Source organism: Bactrocera dorsalis, chromosome 2 (assembly GCF_023373825.1).
Source record: "Bactrocera dorsalis isolate Fly_Bdor chromosome 2, ASM2337382v1, whole genome shotgun sequence".
In the NCBI taxonomy this organism is placed as follows: Eukaryota; Metazoa; Arthropoda; class Insecta; order Diptera; family Tephritidae; genus Bactrocera; species Bactrocera dorsalis.
The window spans coordinates 14,400,516-14,420,486 of record NC_064304.1 but is presented as its reverse complement, the minus strand read 5'-3'; the positions used below and the strand labels follow the sequence as shown (position 1 = coordinate 14,420,486).

The 19,971-nt window shown below is 36.8% G+C and overlaps 1 protein-coding gene across 5 annotated transcripts in view; it reads right to left on the bottom strand.

Moving 5' to 3' along the window:
• Positions 1–19,971, bottom strand: part of LOC105227625 (neural cell adhesion molecule 1) — a 291,474-nt gene that overhangs the window by 223,866 nt on the left and 47,637 nt on the right. For 4 of the 5 annotated variants that reach the window (XM_049448692.1, XM_049448694.1, XM_049448695.1 and 1 more), the window contains exon 1: positions 17,501–18,953. The exons of the other annotated variant lie outside the window; for it this stretch is intronic. The gene's annotated coding sequence lies outside the window, so the exon portion shown is untranslated. Of the gene's footprint in view, positions 1–17,500; positions 18,954–19,971 lie in introns of those variants that run through there. 5 annotated transcript variants of the gene reach the window in all.

Here is a 19,971-nt window from a genome sequence, read left to right as displayed (position 1 = left end):
TAACGTAATTTTGAAAGAATTATTTTCGTTTTATTATATGTATTATTAATTTTATTAAGGTTTTTTAGTTATATGTATTAAGACTGTTAAACTGGTTAATATAGGTAATCTCGGTATACAAGATAACATGATTCCTAAATAATATAATAGTTATTATTTCTTTTTCTATATAATAGAGCACAAGTCTACAGTTTATTTTACTTCTAGGATCAACCCTTGAAAGCGGTTTTTACTTTCTAGAAATATAATGAAAATAAATGTCTCAACTGAGTTGTTAAATTTCGCAATCTCGAGCACGCTTAGTAAAGTTAATTTAACTCTAGAAATAGTATACTTTAATCAAACTTAATCAGCAATAGTTTTATGAATCAATACTGCTAATTTTGTTATACTAGAAAGTTTAAGAAACTATGTGAAGGCATTATATTTGTTTGTTTAACACCTAAATGTAGGCAACATTTTTTTATTATTTAATTTTCTGCAATACAGAATAAATATAAAGTTTAGCCTACATCCAGGATGATTTTCTCCACGAAAACGATCTGGTACTCCATAGAAATATTATTACAAAAAAAATTTAAACTTTTGCTAAATATAAGATAATGCAATGGTTGCATACAAAACAAAGATTTACTAAAAAGACAACTTTTCAAGAAAGTAATGCCAAATACAGGTATATTATTATAGAAATTTTAAAAGAGGATACCGATAGGCTTAAATAGATGTAAAGACATGCTTTTGGCGTTAAACAGTCTTGCTGTTTATGAAAAGCGTAGTCATTACTTTTCACTACGATACATTCCACTCACAAACCAGATCACTGAGGTCAATTTCCATAGTTAGTTTGTCATAAACTTAAGATTGAGATCTAAGTTTAAAAAATAGTATAAGGTTTATGATTTTGATAGACATTTTGAACACGCGCCTGAATGTAGGCAACGTTTTATATCAGGGTTCATAAATTTACTAAAATGTAACATTAAATCTAATAAGATTTATGAAGGTTGGCGGAGCTAGAATTCAAAGTTGTATAGGTTTCTGGCAGTAGATTAGCAATTGAAGTACTTTCAAAAGACATCTTGTGTACCCCGAATCATAATTTTTTTAAAGGAGTTCTTTCGCGAACGTAAATAATTGAAAAGATGCTTGCAAAAATGTGATATTCGCACTTTAATACAACTACTTTATAATATTGAGTTAAGGGCACTTAACCTCAAAGGCGATTTGAAGCGTTCACAGAGATAGTGTTGGTAGTGGAGTTATGAAGGGTCAGATAGTTTCTAAAACACCACAACGCACCGAAATTTATATATTGGCGATTAAAGATTCGCCAAGTATATCTTTGTATATTAATATGGCTTCTTTGGCATGGTTATAATGAAACTTCTGAAACAATTTGCATTTAATATAAGAATATCTACAAAAAATATGAAAAAAAACCTTTCAAGTTCAATAAATTGGTTTAAAAAATGTTACAATGCCACAACCCGCTGAAAAGATCTTTCCGAACTTAGGTTCATAGATCGTGTGTGAAAGAAGCATTGAAAAAAAATATTATTACGGAAATTACCTTAAATAATTCGCGCTCACCCTGTATCATACGCAATATTGCGTACGAAAATCTCAGTCCATATACATACACACAACTACGCACACATACATATGTATGTATATATAAATGTATACATAAAGCAATGCCGGCATTAGATAAATTTGTTGAAATATGATGAATTTTATTTCATAAATTATTCGCCTCAGCAGCTTCAGATCCACTTTCTCTCCATTTCTATTGCTCCTGGTGATTCTTTGTGCCATATTATATGCACACACACACACACAAACTTCCAACAATATTGTAATGCATGTGTCTGTGTATGGGTGTGTCGCTGTCGTCTGCGTACAAAAAGCACTCAAATTACTCATTCGAGACAAGTTGGAGCAGAGCTTGTGGCGCAAGAAAATAGCAAAAAAAAAAAAACAAAATACCGGAGAGAAATAGAAAAATAAAGAGTGCCAGCAAAATCGGTATGGATTTGAAATGTAACAAAATCTCGGCACTGAAACGCTTTGGGGCCTTAATTAAGCCATACATTCATGGGACTACGCATATTCTTCATACGTTGGAACGACTTTAGCTCGAAAAGCACTGCTGTATTATTATATATACATGCTGCACAGATAGACACATGCATGCTTTTATGTATATGTGAGGCTTGTGCATGTGTTGGTAAAGTGATACAAATGTCACTGAAGGATAATAATCCTGCAAATATTAAGCAATAACGCACAGAATTTTTCTTTCGCATTATATTTTTATTATTCAATTTGTTATTGTTGTTGGGAACATGAGGCAATTTGCTGCACTTTTAGCGTCCAACTGATATTCGAGTAGGCAAATTTCAACATTAAGCTGGTATGAGTTTCAGAGGCAGAGCTGCCAGCACAGCCGGTTTTCAGTAACAATTTGTGGATTAAAATAGCTGCCGACGGAATTCTAAGAAAGCGAGTAATTATGCTTTGCCGCTTTGAACACAAATTTATAATTTAATTTGAGTAATTTTAAATTTGTTTTTGCGTCTTTAAAGAGAGACTTGCTCTTGTAGATAATTAATGCTTTTAAGCTCGAAATGTTAATGCTTTAGACAATATAAATTTGAGTAAAAAATTTTCCTTTTTTTGGCAAATTTTTTCTCTAAATGTAACTATATTTATTTTAAGTTAGTTACATAAACTGTGATGATTTAGTTCATTTACAGAAGAATTATAAAGAATTTACTAAAAAATATTGCGAATTTCATCCCAGCCCGTTTCTTAACTACTTAGCAGACGCTTTGGATCCAAACGATCGCTAGGATACAACGCAGCAAGTACTTTTGCCTTTTTCGCTCAGGCACAGACTTTAGTTAAATCGTTTTGGTGCTCAGTTTCAGGCTTGGTGAGCTTTTGCTGAGCGTCCGATGAGCTTTCACTAAGCTTTCGATGAGCTTTCATCTGACTAATTACTTTTTAACAACGTTCGGATAACGAGCTCAGTGAAAATCGTCTTAGTGCTAATTTCCATGAAGGGAGAGCTTTCACTGAGCTTTCGATGAGCTTTCATCTGACTCATCACTTGACAATTATTTTTAGCATGTCTTATCAAGAGCATGCTTCTTTAACTTGAAAGTTGTTGGGTTTTAGTTTCATGAAAGCTGAAGAAAGGAAGAAAGACCATATCAATTCATCGTAAAGCACTTCCAATTAATGAAACGGAGGATGTATTTTGAGCGAAAGGTTGAGACACTATGTAACTAAGATCTTCGAGAGCATGTTCTTAGCACTATCGAACGTATTCAGAGGCATGATTCTTTGCAGTTCATTTTTATGACTTATTTTTCGATGTCTAGTTAATATATATTCCCGACTTTCGGTAGCTTACTAAGCTCTTATAAATTTTCCGTAACAATTCTTTAAAATCCTCGCTTTTTTTTGAATTTCTCCCACCGTACTCCATCGTCTCAATTGAAACGTTCTCCAACTAAACCACTTCAAGCTGTACTAGCAACTAACTTGCGACAACTATAAAGTTAATATTAGTTTTAAAATTTAATTTAGTTTGCAAATGTTTTCATTTCTGGATTCTTGTGATGTCAACAGACTTCCGTTGCTCGGCTCATATCGCCCGACTTCAGCACAAAGATATTTCCGTCATTTTTCAATACACTGACACATTGACAATGCACAAACACACAGATAGAGACTGACGCAAACACAGCCACTCACACTTACTCACACACATACACTCACACTTACTCACACACATACCCCCACATATACTCAGACACTTACATATATGCCCCGCACTGACATTACTTTATGTTGGCTTTCATCAGCCTTCAGCCGCTCCGCCTCGGCTAACAACCATATTCAGATATTGCAGACAATGAATAAAGACTAGTCAAAGCTTAAGCTCAATAAAAGCGTTTCGAGCACACTGGAGAGGAGACGGACATTGCCCATGGCTGACGGAAGTCCCAAAATGACGAAATACAAAACAGAAGCAATAACAACGGCAAAAACAAACAGCAAACTGCAATGCGTCCACCCAAAGCGGCGACGAAAACTACTGAAGAGGCAATGAATTGAACTGCTCTACACACACCCTCACACACACACACACACATATGAACGTGCACTTGGAGAATAGCTTATCCTTTTCCGGTTCTGCAGGGACAGCGACGTCGAGCGGTAGCGGTCTGGCGTCATACGTTTGCGTCAAGCAATAACTTACACGCACAGATATGCAAAAAAGTTGTAACAAAAACAACAATGAGCAGAGCAACCAAGCTAAACTGGGGCAAAAAAGCAGAGTTGAGTTTGATGCTGGGCTGTCCTAAGCCATGCTATGCTATGTTTGTATGACGTTGCTGGGTGAGAGCATATTCATATATGTTCATGTGTATGTGTGTGTGTGTGTGGCCTACGTGTATGCGAATGTGTGTTTGTGGGTGGAGCCGACTTCTCGCACAAAACGCATGGTCGTTGTTGTTGCTAACATCAATCAAAATCAAAAGCGAAAGCACTTTTGACATTAATTTATTCAAAAGGACACGCACAAGCAACAACAGCAACAAGCACACTGCTTTCGGGAATAGCGAGAAGCTTAAACTTCTCAGCATACCAATACATACACAAGCGATTATAACAGTACATCTAATAAGCATGTAGCCGCACACGGACACACACAGCCATTTACCGTTGTGGTTATTTATCCCGCGACTAGACATTACGTAACGTAGCGAGTTACGCGCCGAAAGTGTTGATCATGGCCATGCTGCTGTGCTTATGTCTGAGCGTGTAGCGCTTGCATTGTTTTCGGTTCGTACGCGCGTTTGCTTGCTTACTCATACACAGTTAGCTAGCCACTATCTGCGATGCGGTGCTTCAAGTGAAGGGCACCATTTTGCATAGATCAACGATTGCGGTTGACACTTGCTCAAAAATATGCAGCGAAAGCTGGGCAAAGAGCCAAACGTCAACCGCGCATCAACCGCTGCGCTAGTCAACTAGTCAGCGAAACAACGGCAGCGATTATACGCGCACACGCCTTTCTGGCAGACCACAGCGCCAAAGCCGCGCCGAAGTCAGCATAAGCTTCTGTGAGTACCCGCGAGTTGCTAACTTCATTTGGACTTTGTTTTAGAGCAAATCCAAGCTGGATTTCGGCGAAGAATCTACATAAAATTTTTTCGGGCAATGGTAGTGTGCTTGAACTGTAGAGGAGCGTATGCGTGTGAGATTGTGTGTGTGTAAGTTAAAATCGCCCAAACTTTATCACAATGCATGAGATTTTTGCGAAAGTTCAGTTTGCTGATGTCAATTTCTCAGATTTTAGGGACATAATTGTCAATGACCAGCATTCTGCTTCACTTTGTACTCTCACGATGCGCACTGAGTAGAATTGAGAAACTGATTGCAAAGGAGAACCGCGTAAGTAACTCATGTATAATGTTCTATCATTGTAACAGAGCTAACAAGAAGAAGGTAGAATTCTAAGTTTCGAGCTTTGGTACATACATATAGTATATCTAACGAGCTAAGCTGAATTCTAAAAGAACAGATTTTTAAATCAAGCAAACAATGTCAAAAAAGGAACATAAAAATAGGATTTGTCGTTCCCTCAAAGTAATCCCTCTTGAGCCCAACATACTTCTGCCAACGTTTTTTTCCAATCCTTGAAACAGTTGTTAAAGTCAATTTCCGAAATAACCTTCAATGCGCGTAGCGATTCCCTTTTAATGACTTCAATTAACTCAAACGGTTTCCCTACAGCGTTCGTTTGTGTTTGCTGAATAGCTAAGAGTCGCACGGAGCTAAATGAGTTAAATACGATGGTTGCGACACGATACCGGTTGAAAATTTGGCGAAAAACTCTCAAAGACTCAATGCAGTATGCGACGGTGCATTATCGTGGTGCAAAAAGCAAGAGATGTCGGCTCATAATTCCGACCTCTTTTTACGAATAACTTCGCTCAAACGACCCATAACACTCAAATATTACTTCGTATTGACAGTTTGGACAGTTAGAAGGAATTTATAATGCACCACACCCCGATAACCGAAGAAAAAAGCTTTGAAGTGTTTTTTCCGTTTTGGCTCTCATTTGCTACGATATTTGGCCGATCGGATCCGGATCGTAAGCATAGATCCAAGACTCAGAGCCAGTAATAATACGTTTCATGACATCTTGGTAGTCGGGAAGAATTGTTTCAAAGACGTTAGCGCTACGCTGTTTTTCGAAAAAACTGCATGATTTGGGAACCAATCGTGTCTTCACTTCTTTAAGGTTCAAAATCTATTTCAAATTGGTTTTCATTGATATCTCTGATCTTCCTACAATGCCGGTAAGATCTCTGATTGTTAATAATGGATTCTGAAGCACGAATTCTTTTGTTTTATTGGCGTGTGGATCAACTGTTGATGTTGATGGCCGTTCTGACGCGGTTCGTCGTCAAGGTGCACTCGATTCTCTATGAATAATTTGTACCAAACAAAAACACTGTTGATCGCGAGAACAATTATAACGGAAGGCATTTTCCAACATTCTGAACGTTTCGGTACTAGAAATTTGATTCCACACACAAAATTTAATGGAACTTCTTGAATGATTTCATTCATCGTAAACATCTCCAAGTGTACTTTATGTACTTCAGAAAGACAAACACTAGTGATCATTTTGATGTGACAGACTGACAGTTATACCAACCCAGAAAAGAAATATTTCGACTATTGGATTTGGAGTGAAATTTTAATTAAAAAGTCTTACTATTTTTTGCCCACAGTATTAGTTGTTCCATCCTTGATTAACGCTAAATGAGCTTACTAAAGTCATCAACTGTCTCACTGTGCCAAAATATGCTTTGGAAAAGAAATTTCCATACTTTCCGTTCAATTAAAACTGTTTGACAGAACTCTTATTTACTATTTAATTAAAGTGTACGCTTTTTGCTATCGAAGAAGGAGGAAACCATCTTACATATTGATATATAAGAAATTGAGATTTTATTTATACAAAACAAAGTGGGAATAGCAGACAATCATACCTCACATTACCTTTTTCTAAAATAAAGTTTTAGTTGCTTATAATAAGACCACCACTGTGACTACGAGTGACATGTACTGCTGAGCAAACAAGCAGTCGTCGTTAATTAATTGATTAATTCGCAACTGCCGGCTAAATGGTAATATTAGCCTCACATTTCGTTTGTCTTCCGCTGTCGCCTGCGTCTGACACTTGATGCTCAATTGTGAAGACGCTGTGATGTGCCACAAAAGCCGGTTTTATGGCCGCAACACAATGAATAGCAGCCGGCACAAACACACACCCACACGCACAGAATTAATTACAAACATGCACTCACACTTATATTTTTGTACATATGTATGTATTTAGTTAAAATTTAATCTAAGGTCATTGAAGATTGTCTGTTCATTTCGCAGCCAACGATCTGTGGGTGGTTTGGGCTGGGAGGCGACCAGGCGAGACAGTAGGTAAATAAAACGAAATGTGCGTATGTGTATGTATGTGTGTGTTTATAATTTAAAATGTAAATTTTCGTTTTGCTAATTGTCTTTATTGCATAAAGGTTAAGTCGAGTTATACATATGTACATGCAGACAGACAGCTTTGACTATATACTATAAGATGTGTGTGTATATAAATAAATCCGCTCACATATACTCGTACACATATAAACTCACTCAAATATCAAATAAATGAAGTCATACGAATCAGTTGTTTAGCAAAAGTTAATTTAGAAGAGATAAGTGTTTTTTCTACTCTACAAACATTTGTTGGAAAACGAAAGAAAAGTGACAAAAAGATAATGGAGCGAAAGCAGAATCAATATTTTACACTTTTTGCGTGCGAAAAGCCGTTAGAAATACGATTTTATAGTAAATATTTAAACAACTAATAGCTATGTGTATAATTTACTGTTAGATGCATATTGCACTTGTATTAGTGCGCATATTTATTATAACCTTACAGTGCAAATAACTAGTCACAAAGCGCTTACTTAGCAATTAGCAGTAACTGGAAGCGAGAACAGTCAGCTGACTGTCATTATTTGCTTGCAAGAAACTTTTACTTTGTCATATTGCTCTGCTATGAGATGTCAACTGTCAAATTCTGACCCGAATTTTGACCAGTTTTCAATAGAGATACTTAACTGAGTTCAATTTGAAAAATTTTTTAAAAATTTATAATCGATTTTTTGTCCCGAAATATTTTTTTTTTAATTTGTTTCTTTTTTAAATACTAATCCAAACACATGAGTTCTATCTCTGCATCCATTTTCTTTAAAATTGCTTTAAGTACAATTTCTTTCTAATCACCTCACTTTTATTTAAAATACTCTAGTTCCCTTTCCGTACTGTCATTTTGCCCAAACACTGTGGCGTTTCACCGCTGGGTGTTTAGAATTGCATGCAATTCACTTATTTGCTAATAGAAATATGCAAGCTGGCAATCTGCCGCCATCAAATGAAATGTAAATATCAGCTTCGTTGCAAATCCAGTTAAATTAGCAATAAATATTATGAAGCTCACGGAGGTGAAAATATTATTTGCGGGTTTGAGTAATTAAATTTTAAATATTTTTTGTATTATTTTTGTTATCGCATTTGAATTGTTATTTTAGTTTCTGCTGTCATTTTGATTGGGTTTTGATTAATTGAAAGCAATACTCGTATACAGACTCGTATAAATAAATTATTTTTCAAAAATTTCATAAATTTTTTATTGTCTTAATTTTTAGAGTAATTTTATCGTAAATTTCTAGCTTTGGTCTCTTTTTTAATACATTTATACTTTAGATAAAAATTTTTTCAGTATATGCTGGTTGAAACAAAATTAACCATATAAATATTGTAATTTTAACTTTTTTCACCAGCCTTTTTTTGACAGAACAGGCGTGAGTCGTGTCAAACTATAATGTTACTTTTGTTCAGTATTGTTTGGCGTTTCATCATGGAAAACTTACGCCTGAACAAAGTTTGAAACTCGTTCAATTTTATTACGAAAATTTACGTTCTGTAAAGAATGAATTTTGCTCAACTTATGGCCAACATAATCGATCTACTAAGCGTACTATTCACAACAAAATCAATAATCAATAATATTCGACCGCACGCAGTGAAGAAAATATAGCAGCCCTAGCTGAAAGTGTACACGAAGATCGAGGAGAGTCGATTCGGCGACGTTCGTAGCAACTCGGACGGATGAATAGAACGACTTATCGCATTTTATGTCGAGATCTTAAATTGAAAGCATTCAAAATATTGTTTGTGTAAACATTGAAGCCGCTCGCCCTCTCAAGCGACATCGCTTTGCTCTATTGGATCTTGAAATTTTCCAAGAAGATCCGACGTTCTAGAGGCAAATTTTGTTCAGCGATGAGGCTCATTCCCTGCTCATTGAGTATGTAAATAAGCAATATTGCCGCATTTAGGATGAAGAACAACCTGAAGAGCTTGTAAAACTGTCATTTCATCCTGAAATCATTGATGCCTGAAATTAAAGCACGTGATCTCAGCGACGTTTGGTTTCAACAAAATGCTTCACTTCCTACACATCGAATTAATCAATGCACTTATTGAGAGAACAATTCGGTAAGCAGATAATTTCACATTTTGAGCCGGTTATTTGAACACCAAGATCATGGGATATCATACCTTTGGACTCTTTCCTATGGAGATACGTAAAGCCTAGAGTCTATGGGGACGATTCTGCTTCGATTCAGGCCTTGGAGCCAAACATCACGCGTGTCATTCGCCAGTTACCAGTCGAAATGCTCGAACGAGTCATCGAAAATTGAACTCAACGGATGGATCATCTGAGACGTAGCTGCGGCCAATATTTGAAAGAGATAATCTTCAAAAAATAAATTCAAAAGAATATTCCTTCGAATGATAATAAACAATAGCCATTTAATTTCAAGTTTTTGTGGTTTTTCTTTAAAATAGTAGGGAATCTCGAAATTGATGACCCTTTTTATTATGCTTATAGTATATGGATAATAGGAATTACACCAATTAAAATGTCATCTTAGGATCTTAGTTATGACACTTTACTGATTTTAGCTTATGGACATTTTGTGGGCATGCCAGTGATCTGATTACTGTAACATCGTGCCGTGGGTGCCTAGGAACTAATCAACTCAATTTATCGCTTGCGTGGATAGACAGACAGACGAACAGACCGGATTTGAACTCTGCTTCTCACACTGATCATTTATATACATACATATATTTAACTCTATATCAAGCGCGATTAGTTTTGGCTGATATAAACAACCCTTGGAGAAACAAAACTATCACAAGATTTCTCTAGTGTTTTCTATACAACAATTTCTATATATAACTAGAAGACCCGCTTACGTTTTTGATGAAGCAACAAAAATGAATCAAAAAGCATTTCGTGCGTTAAGAAAGAATTGGTTTTTGAGGTAAAAATACTATTGAATTTGGGCTGGGCATCAGTGAAATCAATCGAGTCCAATCGATTGTCAGCCTGGTGGACTGCATATTAAGAAACGGTTCTCAAGCGTGGAAAGACAAAAATATCGGCTGGCAAGGTTATGGCATCAGTTTTTTGGGATGCCCGTGGTATATTATTCATCGAAAGATAAATGAGCCACTTGTAATTCATTGCATTGTGTATTTGATTGCAGTTCTATTCTACCATTCCCAATATTTAGCAATTTTATTATTTTTCAGGAAGGATTAGTTTGAAATTGTACGCGTATATGTATTCATCGTTCCCGTTTAAATATTGCATTGCTTTGTGCAATGCTTCGAAAAGATTTCCATGTATCTCAAATTTTTTATCAACACTTCAGTTATGCCGCTATTTTTTTATGCCAGACCTTTTGCAATTTTAAATTGCCTGTCAAGATACCCCCTCCAATAGTTAGCAGGTATGAAAAAAATGTTATAGCTACCCATAGATGTATTGAATCACCCAATTTATTACTTATACCATGTTCAGACCGACATACCATGTTCAGACCGACACTTAATCACACGATTTCGGCTGTTGAGTGGTTTATCCCACTAATCTTATAAATTTATCAAGATTTCGCCATACAAAAATGACAGATCCAAATCACTTCATTGAAATGATTTGAAACTGATCCACGCTAAATCTCTCTGTGCGACTCTGATTTTGCGCAATCTACTTGTCAGCACTGGAAATTTGTTACATTATCACAGCTAATTTAGACACTACAAAAGGAAAAAAATGTAAACAAACAAATTTTTTTTAAAGCAATGATTTTAATTTCACCTGAAAATCGACTTAACAAATGAAAAAAATGCATTCACTATTTCTATTATATGGAAAACATTGAAAAAAGACGGCTTTTATTTCAAAATACTACATGACAATCTTTTCTTTTGATATATATTAAGCGATGTGAATTCTTGAATGACAATAACAGCTGTTTTTTGATCTTTCTAACGGCAGTGAGAACACTGTTGGGTTATGAAATGCTAAAATGTAATCTAATCTTTTAAATTTTCGGTCTGAACATGGTATTAAGAACGAACTCTGTCCACAATATGAAAACTTGATCTACAGGTGTCGCCTTTTACTTTGGCATCATTTTGTTTAATGCACGTTTACGCCAATTTAAGGTTTGAATATTGAATACAGCGATGGTAGCGCCATCCATCGGTCAAACAATCCAAAATTAACAATTGATTAAAAATGAAAAATAATTTAAAAAAACATTTTCCAGTGGACCAAATTGTAAATCTAAACCATTCTCGAATCTCCTTGAACATACACACAAAATTTCTTCAGATTTATATATATAAAGATATGGTTTAAAATTAAAAACATGCCTATATTCAGGCGCTTGCATGAATTATTGTTGCAGTCTCTTATCATTGCCTTTAGCCTTTCACTAAAAAATTGTTTGAATGAGACTGAGTTTTGAGCTTAAAACATTTATTATAAGTAAATACTAGAAAAAAAGTTAAAAAAAACATTGACTACATATAGGCGCATTTAAAAATTTTAAGCAAAATCGCAAAGCATTAATTAAATTAAACTACAATATATAAAAACGAGTGAAATGCAGACTTTTTTTTGAAATTACATAATTTATCTATTTATCATAATCATAACTGATGTTTAAAAGGATTTCGTTTGTAGATACGAGTAGTCGTAATATGAGCTGAAGGCTAAATCAAAGCAATGGATAACAACTTTTCAACTTTTTTCAAGAGTTATTTAATAGTAATTAATAAATAAGCCATACCGACTGCAACTCAGTGGGTGGTAACTTACATAAATATGCGATGAATATAAATATAAATACTTTTATCCGAGCAGAGCGGAAATAAATACAACTTTTTCCCAAATATTTGACGTGAAAATAATTTTTGATTTTTTTTATAGAAACTTTATATTTTTAGAATCTTTTTTTTTTTTTATTTGTAATCTACTTTCTCTGGCTTCTACACAGTTTTGTCCTTCAAATTTTTTAGTGTCGCTTACTAATTATTATGTTTTGCGGCATTCATCATTAATTGCGTACATTTTCACTGCTCAAATTGCCATTAAAAAGCTGCAAGCGCGCGCTTGCTTTTCACTATTTTCGGGCAAAGGTCGGAGTTTTTTAGCACACACTGTGCGGCAACAAGCGCACAAAAAGCACACAGTGTTCGTGGTGATATTATATTTGGAAATTAATGTCATACAAATAGCATAGAGCAAACAGTGCCTGCGTTGACACACACACATACATATACTTTAACTCACTCACACAAGCGCACGTGCGCGCAATTAGTGCTGCGAAAGTAAATTAACTCTCAAAAGCCGTAAAAACAAACATTTTGCCATTTACTTATTATTTACATGGATTTTCATTTCGAGTGTCTGCTTTATATGTGTATGTGTGTATAAGCTATGCATGTATCTGTGTGTGTATATGTTTTTGTATGAATGCGTGTTGGTATATGTGCTGCATGGCTTTTGAAACCTCACCGACTGCGCGCGGCCTGTTTTATTACGCTCTAATTTATGGTTAACAATTTTAGTTAGTTTTATAACGGTTGTTGGCGGAGTTGAAAGCGTTGAATTTTTAACCATGCACTTTGGTGGTCGTAAAGTTTTCTCATTTCAACGGAATTACGCACACACACACATACACCGGCGCATATGGAAATTCGCGGCCGCAAGCAAACGCACACATACAAACACATACATACATGCTAGTGCGTTTATGCCGTTATTAGTGTGCATGTTAGGCGCGTCTTGGAAAAAATGCGCTGAAAAACGCTTTGAATAGCGCTTAGCAGCTCTGCGACGCAATCCAATTGCGGCTTTTACTCAACATTTTCGCCAGCTCATCAACAAATATGAGCTAGCGCTATATGCATGACTGTGTGTGGGTGTTTGTTGTACAACAACATGCGTAGCTGTGGCATAGTACTAGCGCAAATTTAGGCGCCATTCAGCCTTGATGTGCCCTTTCAAGTTAGCGCCATGTCAGCGACGCTTTGCATATCAACTTTGTTCTTACTGCTGTTGTTGTATTTTGTTGTTGTTTTTGTTTGCTGTTTTCGGCATGACTTTGTGTTTACGATGCGTTGCAAAAGAGTCGTACATCATACTTTCGTTGGCATTTATGGCGATAAAACGCACATACACGCACACATATGTACGTACAAATACACACATGCATATATATACATATACATACATAAACACATAAGCGCACGCAATTTTGCTGCTCATTTGTTCATATTTATGCGCATTTGACATGGTAACATCACACGATACACTCTCACTATATATTTTATGTATGTGTGTATACATGTGTACTTGCATTGGTAGTGGTATCCACCATAAATATGTATGTGCGGCTTTGGAAATGTAAATTTTATGCGTGTAACTCACATTGGCACATGATGCCTGGCGCAACTTTGTTGTTGTCTAATGCGCCGCGCGTTTACTCCACTAAAGCGCCCTAAAATATACTACAGTTTTTTGTTTTATTTATTTTCATGCCTGCATGCGTTCAATTTACTACTCATTCGTTGTGTGCAAATAGGTAAATAGTTTTAGTTTATTGGCATTCTGGTTTTGATTTACTGCACAAGCGCTGGCGTAAGCAAAAACGCTTGACGACACACACACACGCACGCGCACCCACTCAAATGTCTGTATACAATATCCACCAAAATATACTCGTGCAGGCATGTCTAGCATGAGGATTGATGGCGTGGTGGCACTAAAGCGCAGAAACCCATTCAAGCGCGACCGAAACGGCAGTGCGGTGGCTCGAACAAAAGCCTGGCGCGGTTGGCAACGCGGGTCTTGTTATTACGACTCACTTAGGGCAGTAGTAAATTCAATTGTTAGTGCTGTTTTCAAGTAAATTCAATCAAGTTCGCTTAGAAAAGCGATTTGTGGCGTTCATATTTTTGAGTAAAGCACACAAACATAACTCACATGTACATATATATATATGTATTGTATATAGGGAAAGCTATATAGTAACTAGAATTTTGATAAATTTCATCTCGAAGTGTAGTGAAGAAGAAGAGCTGAAATTACCTATTAGTGCGCTTTCAATGTTATTTAATATTGGCATTGTTCTTTAAAGGGAATTTTAATTTTAGGTGTGCCAAAAAACCCAAACTTGTTTATTCAAGGTGTTATAATTAGTTGGAAAGTTCAATATCAAGTTTATATAATTCGCATGTGCATGTATTAAAAAATATTCTCTCAAAATCTTGAGTTGCTCCGGCAAGCAGTCTCGGAGATATGGAATATCCTTTAATTTAATTTTCGTTGGTTGCCTTTTAAATGCCGGAACTCGGCAACCCTAATGTTGCAATCTGGAAACTCACAACTTCATCGTAAAGTTTGATATTTTACTGTTAAACATACACAGCACGTTTTGACATAAGAGCTCTATTTGTGTTGTTTACTGTTACTTAAAATGTTTACCTCGGTCAAAAAAAGGAATTAAATCGCTAACACTTTCATTTTACAAGTTTCGACGTTTATTTTCTTAGCTTGCTTGAACAAAATTTAATTTTCTGCAATGAAGCTTCTTCAAGGACAGTTCTCGTAAAGGTCTTCCAAAATCAGTTTTGATTCCGTGAACTATTGATGCTGTGCTGAAACTGATATTGCTAGATCATCAAGTGACCTATAGTGAGATTAACACAACTGTAGGGATAACACTACATCATTGGAAGCATTTTATGTCTTTCAAGAAATCAGGAAAACCAACCATCGTAGCCGAATTCCTCTTCACCACGACAATTCGAGCTCACACACATCGACTGATACAACGAAACACTCAAAACATCGATTTGATGAGTCTTCCATACATTAGCTCTGACTTGGCACCGAATGACTTGTCCTTATACCTTTTCGTAAAAACTAAACTAAGAAGTCAACGTTTTTCAACAAATGAAGTTCAAACGTTCATGGCCTCCTCAAGTTGAAAAAATCTCTTTAAACAATATAAAGTTTGAAAAACTCAGAAACAGTTTTCAATTTGGTTAACCACCTTTACGCCGTCTGTAAAATTCACATTGAGCAGTTAACAGAATTTCAGCAATTAATCCTTTAATCGTTCTTCTTTTACTTTACAATATTTAATTAAATAATCGATAATTTAAAAAAACTATATTCTATAACGATCGAATATCATAATCTTAATTATTTATTTTAGAAATACTAATTATAAGTATTTATTGCAATTTAGCATAATCCGAAATAAAAATGCATAGAAGAGTGCTGTAATGAAGGATACAGACAAGTGGCAACGCTCTGAATCATCTATTGCACACATATTGTTCTTTTGCCTTACTCGGGAGTGGCCATAGACCAAGTATCCTGTAAAAAAAACAGCCGTTTAAAAGCGAGCTAAAGTGGGAAGGCGGAACATCCCTCCCTAGGGATATGCACTGGGTTTGGGACCCGCCACGTAAAAAACACGCCCATTGAAAAAGTTTAAACAGCTTCGGATGGGAGACCCCTATTGATGACGACCATGGCAAACGGCCAATGCCCATTTGGTTGATGTCCTTGGTAGAGTGAAGGCTGACATCACCGCCGTCCAAGAAAAGCGATGGACGGGGCAAGGACTGAGGCGAGTAGGTTAATTAATTAATTGGAGGCGAATAATTGAATATTAGAAAAAAAATTTCATAAAATCCCTTACATCATATGTTTCCGTCAATTTCCGTCAAATTAAAAAAAGTTTATGTTTTATGCCTTTCCGTGCTCTTTTATCACACAATGACAAAATTCTGCCTTATAATGAGAATGAATTTAAAGATGTCTCAAACTATTCAGGCTTGCATGCGTTTCAAGCAACTGCATCAGTAACCATCTGAAGGCAGCAGAAGTATATAAAATGTCTTCCACGATAACGCTAGCTCCAAATTTATGAGTATTATAATCTAAATTAAAAGTCCCTTAGTTTTTGAGATATCGATACGAAACTTTGCAGATGGCTTTTTCTTCTTAAGAAGGAGCATATTTGTCTTTTCATTGGCTTTCCCTTTGCAAAAAGGAACACATTTGTCGGAACAGTCGACATTGGACCACTATAGCATATACCTACCATATAAATTGAACGATCCCAATCAAGTGCTTGTATGAAAAACTTTTTCATGGCTTTTTGCTTAAAGCAGTGACGCAATCTCCGAAGAAATAATTCGGAACGGCTTACTCTAGCATATAGCTGCCATACAAAGTGATGGAACAAAATTATGTATTGGTATGGACAATTTGTTTATTTGACGAGATATCTTCATCAAATTTAGCGAAACGGTGCACTCTCCCAAGAACGTTTTTTTCTTGTTTCCTTATTAGAAACCTTGATTCGACTTGAACGAATAGAAAAAACAAATTGTTGGCCGATTTCGTACAGCTTCATTGTAGTCAACGTTTTTTTTTAGACTCTTGTTAGCTACCAGATAATAGTTAAATGCTGTCGGTAACCAAAGAAATATGTAATGAAAAGAGAATTGATAAAAACTCGGAGTAAAAAATCATGTGGCAGATAAATACTATTTTAGCCAACTCAGCCACATATTTCTAGGCCATGACACTAACACCGAAAAACTGCCCACCCTTTCTGATTTAGCCTCCGATATGCCAAAGCGAACTAAGCACCTCAATCAAGCGCAAGTTCGCAATTCAAAAAACCTACAACAACACTCACTTACTCCCAGCAAAGCACCACTACAAAGTGCTGCTGCTTTTGACTAATTATTATTAGCTTTGTATGGGCTTTAAGAAATATGGCAACCACAGCGCATAAAATATTAAAACATTTTACGGTGCTTTTAGTATCCGCACGCTAACTAACGGGCTTTATGGGAGCGCGCACCAAGCTAGGCGCCACAATAACAAAAACAATTTGCATAAACGTTGCTAACTACATATACATATGTATATAAATAACGGTAAAATGCCACTCACCACACACTGAAACACTGTTATTGTTGTTGTTTTCTTTTTTCTGTTGCATATAATTTATTTGGTATTAGTTTCACTTTCGCTGAGCACCAGCACTACAGCAGCGCCACTTGCCTTGCCACTTTGACTGACTGCTTGTGCCACAATCGGCCAGTTGGTCACTGCTGCACTAATCGCTTGGTGGCGCGCACACGCCGCAGCACTCACTCACGCACGCAAATTGTGATAAATTGAAATTGTTGCATGCGGTCGGCCAGTGGTGGCCGCGCCAACTACTATTAAACACCAAACACCAGGCACTAGCAACAGCAACAACAGCTACTTGGCCTTTGTTGCGGCAATGTTGCACACAAATTTTAATGCGAATTTTATTGACGCTGACAAATGCCAGGAAGCGGCGCCTGACTTGCTATGAAAAAACTATTTCTTTTTTGTTAAATATTTTGTGTTGTTGTTGCTCGTGTAACGGATATTAATGGTTTTGTTGCAACAATAAGTTGTAGGCTGAGTTGATCTCCGCTTAAGCACTTTTGCTGTTCTGCTTTCAGCAGCAATATTGGTTGGCGCTGAGCAATTACGGTAAATGGGGCGAGCGCAAACACATACACATGTGGAACTGTTGTATACATACGTATGTAATATATATGTGTGTGTGTGTTTTGTGCTTAGAGCCAAATTTTGAACAGATTGTATTTATAGAGGACTGGCAGCTGGCTCGCAACTTTCTTATCAGCTTTTTTTCGCTTTGCTTTTTGCTCACTTTTTTGGGTTTCTTTTCACTTTCATCTACACTTATTTATTTGTTTGCAGTCACTCAAAACACTTAGGAGACCGTAAGGCGCACACATGTATTAAAGTGGAAGTAGTTGTAGTTGTTGTTGACCACAATTTGCTTGTTTGGGGGATATACATATATACTCATTTGCTTGTAAACACTTGCTTATACATGTATGAGTATGTATGTGTGTGTGTATTTTATTTGCTGATTTCATACACTTAAAGGACTATTGAGAAACTGTTTAACAGTACAGACTTTTTGGCTTTGATTTTGTTGCCTTTTTGATACACTATGCTACACGCTATAACTAAGATTACTTTAATTGTTGTTGTTTGACTTTTTCGCTTTGTGACAGATTGTTTCTTTCTTTTTTTTTAGCTGATGCTATTTATATATTTTGTATTTATATTTTAAATTTAATTTATTTGTTTTTATTTTTGTTGTCGTTTTGTTTTTACATTATTCACTGCTGGCCCCTCGAGTGGCCCAATTTCATTACACCAGCCACCTAACGCGCTCTACGCTGCTTTGGCGCGTGTTTATTTTTACGCAAACGAGAATTGCACACGCTTCTGGCTACAAAGGCGCCCAAGACGACCGAATTTAGACGCGTCCATATCGCGGCGACACAGCGCCTACACCGTTAGCAAGCGCAGCGCTATTCTACAAGCCAACACGCGCACAGCACTCGAGTTGGCAGCAGCTGCTGGGCGACCTGTATGCCTTCGGCTATAATAAAACGAATCTCGACTATTTAAACGTGAAACTTTCCAATTGACTTCTGTTGGTTTTATTACTTTTCCTTTTTGGCCCCGAAAATCACACAATAAACATTTTCACTTTCACGCATACGCACACACGCGCGCGCCCGCTTGTATGCCAGTGTGTTGGTGTTGTCAGAATTTGAAAGCTGTGCCACAGTCACGAAATATATTGTTATAGAGCACGAACAGCTTCCGGTGGAGCAGGCAGCTTTCAACTAGTTACATGCAACATAACTGTTTGCTATAGAACTATTTTTTGTTTAATTCGCCGCACGAAATGTTCACAAAATATATTCACTTTTTATTAGACTTTCGCGAAAGGCTCGTTTACCTTGCCGCACCGCGCACTTAAACCGCACTAACGTTATTAACTACGAACGCTAAATGTTCCGTTAGCAATTCGCTAAAAAATCACCGTGTCACCGCGTCGCATACGCACGTTGTAACGGAGACGAGCCACGAATTTCAACTGAGATGCACGAATCTCCCAGCAGATACTTTTTGTGATATCAACAACATATTTACATTCGGCGACGGAGCGCCCACAACACGACACGACGAACAGCTGCGCGCTGACAACAGCGCCGACGACGCCAGCAGCGCAGCACGTCGCACATCGTTTGCCAGGCGAATGTAGAGAACTCTAGCGAAAGCGCACGAAAACGAAAGCAACAGCAGTCAAGCATCGATAATGCACAACAGCTGTTGGGAACACACTAGCTACAGGGAATGTAACAGCATGTTAAAAGTTCGCTGCTAGCTCTAAGCAACAACAGCACTGCCAAGATTAACAGCGGCGCCTAAATGCACGTAACAGCGGCAAGACAGCGCATGTTAAGGCGTACGCACACGAGCGCTCGGCGACGCTGACGATGTCGTCCATGTTGACGACGAGCGCCTGTGCTGACGTTTGCTTGGTGCGTTAATAGCGC